Source organism: Peromyscus eremicus, chromosome 9 (assembly GCF_949786415.1).
Source record: "Peromyscus eremicus chromosome 9, PerEre_H2_v1, whole genome shotgun sequence".
Lineage (NCBI taxonomy): Eukaryota > Metazoa > Chordata > Mammalia > Rodentia > Cricetidae > Peromyscus > Peromyscus eremicus.
The window spans coordinates 50,985,064-50,995,244 of record NC_081425.1 but is presented as its reverse complement, the minus strand read 5'-3'; the positions used below and the strand labels follow the sequence as shown (position 1 = coordinate 50,995,244).

The window sequence follows — 10,181 nt, the reverse complement described above, 5'->3', positions numbered from 1 at the left end:
CCCAGTAATTGATATCTTTTATTACCTATTGCACAGTAGATGCTGAGTAAATATTTGTGGCCCTGGAAATATCAATTTTATTACATAGCAAGAAACGACACTCTTGACCATTTTTTTGCTACCACTGGCTTTGTAGGTGGAGAAGTTTCTTCCTTGGGAATTGTGTTACTCTGGCCGTTTGTCACTATGACAAATACCTGAAGTAAATAGTTTATAGAAAAAAAAAACCATGTATTTTGGCTCATGGTTTGAAATGTTCTAGTTCATAGCGTGCTAGCTCTCTGCTTACTGAGCCATGGTGAGGCAGACTATCATGGCAGAAGAGGTGGTAGAAGAAAGCTGATAGGACAGCCAGGAAGCAAATGGGAAGAGGACAGGAAGGGGCGGGGCAAGATGCACCCTCTACTTTCAGTCCTCCAGCAACCTACTTCCTCCAGCTGGGCAGCGCCTCCTAAAATTTCCCAAACCTCCTTTAATAGCGCCACCAGCCAGGGACCAAATCTTCACATACATCTCGAGACACTTCAGAGCAGAACTCCAGCTCAAAACAGAGATTATCTTCCAGATAAACACAAACAAGTGGACAAACAACCAAGCTGCCTCAAAAGCAAGGAGGCTTTGGATTATTACCTTGGTTTATATTTTTCTGGTAGACAAAGAGGAGGTTCCTTCTTCCTCCGCCCCCCCAACAACGGCAATGTAGATTAAAAAACAAACCAACAAAGAAACAAAAACTAAAAACAAATGAAACAAAAAAGAAAAACAAAACAAAACAACCCAACAAACAAAAGAGTTCAGCCTTTGACCAGACCCATCCCATAGATCTGAGCATCTTGTGCTGAAATAAAACAAAACCATGACTTGAGATTTCTTTTTCAGATCAGTCCCCTCTCTCTGTGGGTTATTTTGCTCTCCTTTATTCTGGCTTTTGCTTTTCGAGGTCACATTAATGCAGATACCTGATTAGGGCAGTTCTCTGCAGCTCAGATCTTGGGAGCTGAGCCCCTCAGGAAATGAGGTTCTCCCTGTGGGCAGCCCTGACAGGAGCTAAGGTGGAAGAGGCAGGCAGAGACTCTTGACACAAATGAGGGGATTAATTATGAGTCTTGTCCAATGGGTCTCTCCCTGTCTAGCACTGTCACCAATAATTAAGAGCTGACAATATAGCTGTTTTCAACGAGAATTTTCACCTGGGAAATTCAAAGTTCTTTAAAAACATCACCTGAAGATCCTTCCTAACACCCTGGAAGCGGAGTGTGATGAATCCACTGGCTGTTTGAATGTAAAAGCACTTGAGGGGATAGTCAAGAGGACGGATGTGTTACAGTGGAAGGGATGTAGGGCTTAGAGGCAGATGAAGTCTAATTTTGAGACTCATCCCTCACACTGTAGACATGTCAAAGGGAGTAAGTGACTCCAACTTTTGGATCCTTCATTTTCTTAGCTGTGGAAATGAAAGTATAAAAATAACGTGTTTAGTAAGCACCCATTATTAATAAATACAATAGCTGTAACTTAATGACCCTCTCCTGTAACACGTTACATGTCATTAGCCACATCTCATTTTAATCTATCAAAGATTTTAATCAATCTCTCGTCTCTTAAACATACATACATACATGCATATATGTGCATATATTCATGTACATGATAGTCTGAAAAACTAAGATGTCAGCATTCAATTAGGGAAACACTGATGAGGGAGGCCAGATTGGCATTCGGAGATGTGGGAAGCATTTAGAAGCATTAATAGATGTTTCTTATCCCACTAGTGCTTCTGTGATTTCCTTAGTTTGTAATCAATGTCTGATCACATCTAGCATTAAAATAATGAAACTTTGAACTATATAAGCGAGACTATCACTTGAAAGAAAAAAAATGGGGGGGTGGGGCTCAAAGTCAGGGTGCTGCAGGATGCAGAACATAGTTTCCAGAAGGTGAAATGGGGAGCCCAAATGTTCAGGCTAATTAGATTGAGCTTTCATAGGCTTGTGTACAGGAAGTGGCCTTGAAGTTTACACACTTGTGATTCCCAGGAGAGGCCACCGTCATAGATGGTAGAAGTAGGTATCATGGTCTTGATGACTTACACTTGTTATGCCAGCACTTGGGATGCCGACACAGAAGGGATGTGAGTTCAAGGCCAGCCTAAGCTATATAGCCAGACACTATCTGAAACAGTATCAAATCAAATATAAAAGCCCAGTGTCCTGAAATGACCGGGAAGTGTGAATGATGCTGGGATAGCCAGGAGGATGAGGATAAAGTAAGGATACCACCTGGACACAGGTGACCCAGGCTAGATGCCTCCCATGCTTATGTTTCAGTCCATCCTGGCTGCTATAATAAAATATCCTAAATCCTGGAAAACTTACGGATAATAGAAATTTGTTGGAGACTTGAATGTAAACAATGGTGGCACGAATTTATTGGTACCCTGTGAGTTTATTTAACACTTTAGAATTGGCATGCTCCTGCTGTGTCTGAAGGAGAAAGGACAAAGATGGCCAGACAGCTCCCTTAGTGTTTTTACAAATACACTAATCCTATTCATGAGGGTGAAGTCCTCACGGGTGGATCATCCCTAGAGGATTCACCTTCTCCCTTCCTTCCTTTCTTTTTTGTAAAGTAACACATTTATGAATTGAATTCTTATTTTTCTATTTTTCACTTCAGATATTTATATTTTTGTTCTACTCTTCCATTCTAAAATTAGATTATAAAATAATTGGTTTCATTGAGACCTCACTGAGAGCCACATGGAGGCCCAAGGCAAAGCTTTATTCAGGGAAGGAACTGCCAGGCTATCTTTAAGAGAGGGAAGAGCAGCCCCACCAACCGGGGTGTTTGGGTTTTATAGGGTGGTTTAAACTGGGAAGGGGGAGCAGGCAAAAGGGAGTGCAGTAAGCAGTCGGGTGCTCTGGCCATTAGGCTAGCAGGAGGCTGAGGTCAGGTTGTTCCTCTGAGACCAGGGGTCAGCAGACTTGAGAGAAGTACAAAACATTTGGTTTCCATTTCCCCCAAAGGGCCTGGACCCTACAAGGGTCATCCATCTTGGTACCTTAAGTGACTCCATCTCGGGCCAAAGATCTGGGGCAACCCAACATTTTCCACACATGCTTATGTACACATCCACCACTCTCTCTTATTCTTCCTCTCTCTCTCTCCTCAACAACCTTGACTACCCCCTTCTATTTTTAACACACACACACACACACACACACACACACACACACACACACACACACATTTGTCTTTCTGAGTCTTTCTTAGTTTTGTTTAGTGGTGTGATGTTCAGTTCCATCATTCTGCCTGTAATTGAGATATTTTCACTCTTTACAGTTGAATAAAACTACTTCGTGTATATGTAATCACATTTTCTTTATACCTTCACCTGTTAATGGACGTATCTTGGCCACTGTGAATAGTGCGGTAAAAAACATGGTGTACAGGTGCCCCTTCAATGTGTTTAGATCCTTTAGAGTAGCATAACTGGATTATATGATAGCTCTGTTTTCACTTTTCTAAGGAGCTGCTACACTGATTTAGAGAATCCATTTCTTTTTTTTAAGGACAACATTTTATTGCTACCAGAGGCTTTAAAAATGTGGAATGCTTCACGAATTTGCATGTCATCCTTGTGCAGGGGCCGTGCTAATCTCTGTATTGTTCCAATTTTAGTATATGTGCTGCCGAAGTGAGCACGAGAATCCACTTCTTAATAATTACAATACTACTGATCAAGTTTCAATGTGAAATTCTGAGAGACACATACAAACCACATACAAATCATAGTAGATAGAACACACCTAACTAGGGCTGAAAAATGTCTCATCTGGACATAAATTTGTAGTATAGGCAGAACAGAACATGGATGGAAAATGAGTTGAGTTGTAGAAACTTAGGGGTATTCTCCTTTCTCACAACTACTTTGGTGGTCTAAAAAAGGAATCCTTGTTCTTCAGATGTTTCCACTTGGTTTCTGACATCAACCTGTGAGGGCACTGACTATTGCACCCCTTTGTCGGCTCTGCCTTGTCTGCCTGGGTCTCTACAGTTGAGGGTAGGTGACGATGACATCTGAGACCGTCTTCATCAGTGTGGATTCAGGGATCTTGGAGGACTTAACACAGACAGCTTCCCACTTAGCTGCACCCAAATCTCTGCTTTTTTTTTTTTTTTTGAACCTACAAGCCCTTTGGCTTAGGCTGGTGTTAGGACAGGCAGAATAGGAGTCAGGACTCTGAGTTCTAGAAAGCTACCAGCATGCTTTTCTCTCTGCCCCTCCCAAGACATTCCTATCTGCCTGTGGTCAGAATAGAGTAGTTTAAAGTTATTGTCTATAGAACAAAATTTACTCCATGATCTCTTTATGGTTGTGCATTTGACAGTGTCAGACCAGGATTTGGTTTGAGAGCTAAAATGTATTTTTTCACCTATCCACTTTTCTATGAGTCTCAGCAGGCTAAACTGAAGCTTAGGCCTCTTTCTGTTCTCTCTTTCTCTCTCTCTCAGCATGTGCGTGCGTGCGTGCGTGCGTGCGTGCGTGTGTATGTGTGTGTGTGTGTGTGTGTGTGTGTGTGTGTGTGTGCGCGCGCGTTTTATGTTAAACAAACCTAAGTTTGGCTTGAGAAAGCCTCCATACACATCCTTGTTTAGGCAACTGTAACCTAACTCAGTATGAAAACAACCAGGGCATCTAGCTTAGGATCTTGGCTTTGATGTGGTCACCCCACAGGCTTGATCAGATCAGAGTCAAATAAGCTGTTGGGCTGCTTGTGTGCCTCCTGCCATTTTCTATCTATGGGTGTTATCCCACCACATGGCAGCCCTGGATCTCCTGTGAGACGTGATCTGTTCCAGCATATGCACACAGAGGTGATGGATGTCCAAATTCTGGTCATGGGGCATCACCACAGCAATTTTGGCTAGGAAAGATGTCAAGGCAGGTGTTAACAGCTGTGCATTGAGGCCATAAAAACCCAATGAGAGACAGCAGTATTTTTCCAAATCATATTCTATAATACATATGTTTGAGAAGATGTTCAGTATAAAAATGTTTTTGTAGTATAACAAGTTTATCTATCATCTATCTATCTACCTATTTATTTATTGTGTGTGTGTGTGTTTGTGTGTTTGTGTATGTGGTGTGTGTACATGTTCCTACCATAGAGCATCCATGGAGGTTAGAGACCAACTTGTGAGAGTTGGTTCTCTCATTCCATCATGTTTAATCCTGGAGACTGAACTCAGGTCATTGGGCTTGATGGCAGGTACCTTTACCTGCTGAGTATGTCAAGTACGTTTTGAGGAGTTCTACATCCTAAACATTTCATCTTGGTTGTTCATGGCAGCTTGAAGTGCAGAGAAATGAATGTGTAAGAAAACCATGCTCAATTTTGTTCAACTTAGTTGTTTACTATTCGCTCTGGGCATCTTACTCTTGTAGCAAACCCTTAAGGAACATTTAACATGAAATCTAAGAGACAGTTGGGTAGATAAGGGCACTGTGAAAGACTGTTGACCTGAGTTTGATCCTTGAAACCCACTGGTGCTGAATAGTTTTATGCAAACTTGATGCAAACTGGAGTCATTTAGGAAGATGTAACCTCACCTGAGAAAATGTCCCTGCCCTACCATATTATTCTATGGGCATACCTATGGTGCATTAAAAAAAAACAAAAACAAAAACAAAAACAACTTTTTACTTATCCTTTGTGGCTTTCACATCATGCATCTAAATCCCATGCATCTTCCTGTCCCTTCCTATCTGCCCTCTGCCTTTGCAATATCCCCCCCAATAAAATAAAATAAAATAAAATAAAATTTAAGAGAGAAGAAAAAAAGGAGAAAAAAAGAAAGACAAATCTTGTCGTGGGAGCTGTAGTGTGACACAGTGAGTTGCATGGTGTACCCTTTAGTCCATATATCTTCACTTACAAGTGTTCATTGCAAAGAGTCATTGGTCTGATTCGAGGCCTCTGGTTTCTGCTATACTATCGATACTGAGTTGTCACTGGGACTCCTCTTGGATATCCTGTTGTTACCCTGTGTCGTGGAAATCCTGCAACTTTGGGTCTGCAGGACTGGCCCCTTCACATGCTCGAGCAGATCATAGATGGGGTGGCTGTGGGGGTGAGCCAACTCATAACCCTTCTTCTGGGCCTGGCTGGTTGTAGGTAGTCAGCTCTTCCCATTCCTCATTACCAGGGTGAGCTCTTCAGTATTGCCCCACCTAGCTCACCCTGTGCAGCAAGGAGCAAGGGGCGGGGCCTGTTCTCCTGCTTTCACACCCTCCAGGCCCTCCAACCTACATCTACACCATCAGGGCCAGCTCTACTGTGTTGCCCAGGCAAGGTGCAAGGGCCACTCTCCCAAGTGCTCCAGCTGGTAAGGAGGAGGGTCAGCTCCCTCCCCTGCTGCAGGTGGTGAGGGACAAGGAGAGGGCATCTTTCCCTTGCCCTCACCACAACATGGCAGATGAGGGGCCAGGGTCAGCTCTCCCTTTCTCACACCCTCAGGGCTGGCTTAACCTGCCTTCCTGCCAACAGGGTCAGCTTTCCTGGTGCTGCTCAGGTGAGGTGCAGAGCCTAGTCTCCCAATCTCCAGGTGAGGAGCAGGGACAGCTCTTCTGCTCTCCTGACCTCAGGGCCAGCTTTTCCACCTGCCGCAGGTGCTGAGGGGCAGCGGAAAGTAGGGAGGCATCTCTCCCTTGCACACCCCACCATATGGTAAATGAGGGCTCGGACAAGGTCTCCCATGCTCACGTTCTCAGGGCCAGCTCACCCGTGGCCCTGTTGACAGGGTCAGCTCTACTGTGCTGCCCAGGTGAGGTGCAGGAACCATTCTCCTGAGTGCTGAAGCTGGTGAGGGGCCGGGTCAGTTCCCCACCCCATAGCTCCCCTACCCCCCACTTCCCACAGATGGCTAAGGGTGGGAGGAAGCGGTCATCTTTCCCTTACCCACACTACCACATGGTAGATGAGGGAGGCAGGACCAGCTCTCCCGCTCTCATACCCCCAGGGCCAGCTCGCCCATGCCTCTGCGAGCAGGGTCAGCTCTATTGTGCTGCCCAGGCAAGCTGTAGGCCCTGCTCTCCCCAGTGCCACAGCTGGTGGAGGGCAGGGCCATTCTCCTTTAGTGGTGTAGCCAGTGAGGGGGCAGGGCCTACTCTGTACAGTCCTAGCCTTAGCCTTTGGTGGTAACAGGAGCCATGGCATCAACACAGACCTCAGCTGCAGCAAGGCCATAGGCACAAACATGGGCCTTGGCAGCACCCCAGGTCTAGACATTACCATGACCCTAGGTGGAGAGGAAGCCATCCACCTCAGCCTGCTGCTCATCACCTTCACCTCTTCAGATCTGCCTCTCTCCACAGGGCATGAACCATTCTGTCTTTCTTTCTCTCCCATACCACACCATATATTTGCTTACCATAATAGTGCCCGACTGCCCAGCACCACAAAGGCAGTGTTTTCTCCTCACTGCCCGGGGCAGGCCACCCCAGGCAGCCATGTGGGTCTCCTTCTTCCACTCCCTTGTCCCTGTGGTGCATTTTTAGAACTGATGATTGATGTGGGAGAGCTAACCCTATGGGTAGTGCCATCCCTGGGCTGGTGATCCTGGGTGCTATAAGAAAGCCACGAGGAATAAGCCAGGAATAAGCATTCCTCCATGGCTTGTCTTGTCGTTCCTGCTTCCAGCTTCCTGCCCTGGACTCCCCAGTGATGGATGAAGGTGTGTGTTACAAATAAACTCTTCCTCCCTCATTGCTCTTGGTGCTGGGGTTTTGTCACAGCAAAGGAAACCTGAAGGAAGTCACCACATAGAGGTGGAAGGAGAGGACCGACTCCACAAAGTTGTCCTCTGTCCACCATAGGCATACGCACGCACACATCTACACACAGTAATAATAAATGAAAAATTTGAAACAGTAAATCACTTAACAGTTGTCTACCGCTGTGACCTCCATGGCTTTGGGATTGGCCTGACTGGAGTGACTGGGAATAAAAAAACTACAGACACATACACAGAAAAATTGAGATTGATGTACTGGAGAGCTCAGCCCTCAAGGGCTAGGCTCGCAACCAAAACGTCAAGAAGGGTTGAGATGGGTGTGTCGTGTGCACTGATGGAGATGCACCAGCAGCAACTTGGGAAATCAACACATTTACTATACACAACATGTACTAAAAAGCAGGTTAGTTGATCTCAGTAGGGGATTTCCTTGAGGGGCTGCAGCTATCCCAAGGAGTAAGTTGTGGTTGGTATTTTCTACCCACACTGCCAAGTTCTGTACTGGGACCGGGGGGAAAACCTTGCCCCTCCCATGGGTCTGAGGCATTGGGGTCATTGATGTGGCCGTGCACATGCTAATGATATACATATTCACTCAAAAGTCATCTGCTCTCCATAGGCTGCTTGCTGAGATCCTGCTTTAACTGTCTCTAATGAGCCACCTCATTTGTCTCCTTGGTCCTCAGGTTGAAGGACACTGGGGGACCAGTGTCCTTTTAAAGGATGACTTTCTCTTTGAGCTTGTGTTAGGTTTCTAGGGCTGCCATAACCAAATGACATAAACTGTGCGACTTCAAGCAGTAGAAGTCTATTCTCTCACAGGATGGAGGCCAGAGCCCCAGCATCAATAGGTGTCAGCAGGGCCAGTCTTTCTCAAAACATTACCCCAGACTCAGCCTTGGTTGCCACATGCATAGCTAATAGGTGCTAGAATTTCAATAAAACTTTCTTGGGGACATAAATTAACCCCTCAGAGACTTTGTTTTTCTTTATGCATGCTCTTTTTCTCTCTTTTGTGTATATACATGTATGTATGTGTGTGTGGTGTATGCCTGCATATGCATATAGATGTTTTTGCATGTGTGTATGTACACACGTATGTGGATTCTTAGACACTTTTGCACTCATGCATGTGAATGTCAGCATATGGAAGCTTTAGGTTGATGTCAAGAATCATCCTCTCTTTTTCACCCTATTTACATGAAGCAGCTTCTTTCAATCAAACCCAGGGCTCACTGATATGGCTAGTTTTGCTATCCAGCTTGCTCTGGGGATCCCCTGTCTCCACATTCTGAGGCTGAAATTACAGGTGAGCACCATGCCCACTTGGCATTGATTGGGTTCTGGAGATCCAAATTCTCCCCATTTGGCAGAGGAACTGTATAACCATGGAGCTATCTCCCCAGTCCCTAAGAGACATTCTTACTTTTTAATAGAATCCTTGGAACACATTTTGAGAATGTGCTGGCCACTAGAATTTGAAGTTTTGAGTTATATAGCTTCCTGGTAAAACCACCAAGATGAATTATTTAAACACTCTCTCCCTTGATAACAAGTCAAGCTGCGGTGTAGGATTGTTGGGGTAACAACATGAAGGATGTTTCCCTGAGCAGATGATTTTGGTTTGAGAGTGGCTGTTCTGAAGCTGTTCCTCCTGACTTGAATGGACTGCCAGACAGATTGTCTGTTGCAGCTCCACCTCCTTAGATAATGAACAGCTATTATCAGCAGAGAAGGACATGAGTCTGTCAACACTCCTCCTTACTCACCTGCCTGCTGCCAGTGCATCCAAGAACATCAGTGGTACATTCAAAAGGACAGGCCCAAGATGCATCTCTCTCTCTCTCATTATTAAAAATGTTTTTGAGAATTTCATATTTGAGCACTGTATTTACATAGTTTCACTCCTCCCCTCCAACTTTCCCCATCCTTCTCAAATTCATGACAATATATGTATATGTAACATATATTGACAATATATATGCATATACATACATATATATAGTGTGTGTATGTATATACACACATGTATATATATAAATACAGTCTGTTACATCTGTTTGGTGTTGCTTCTATGCATATGTGTTTAGAGATGAATGTTTGCTTGGATAAACTATCAGGGGGCTACTCTCTGGAGAAGACTGATTCCCATCTCAGTAGCCAATAATTGCCTGTAGCTCCTCACAGAGGGTGTAGCTAGAGTTTGCCTGCCCAGCCCACAGTCAGGACAAATCTCTCTCACTCGCCAGTCCCACAGCCGCTCAGACCCAACCAAGTAAACACAGAGGCTTATATTGGTTACAAACTGTATGGCTGTGGCAGGCTTCTTGCTAACTGTTCTTACAGCTTAAATTAACCCGTTTCTATTAATCTATACCTTGCCA

The 10,181-nt window shown here is 44.7% G+C and overlaps 1 non-coding gene across 1 annotated transcript; it reads right to left on the bottom strand.

Annotated features, from left to right (window-relative positions):
- Positions 1-3,601: 3,601 nt before the first annotated feature.
- LOC131920237 (U6 spliceosomal RNA) lies at positions 3,602-3,705 on the bottom strand. Its single transcript, XR_009381582.1, has one exon. It is a non-coding gene; the product is annotated as a U6 spliceosomal RNA (small nuclear RNA).
- Positions 3,706-10,181: the final 6,476 nt, after the last annotated feature.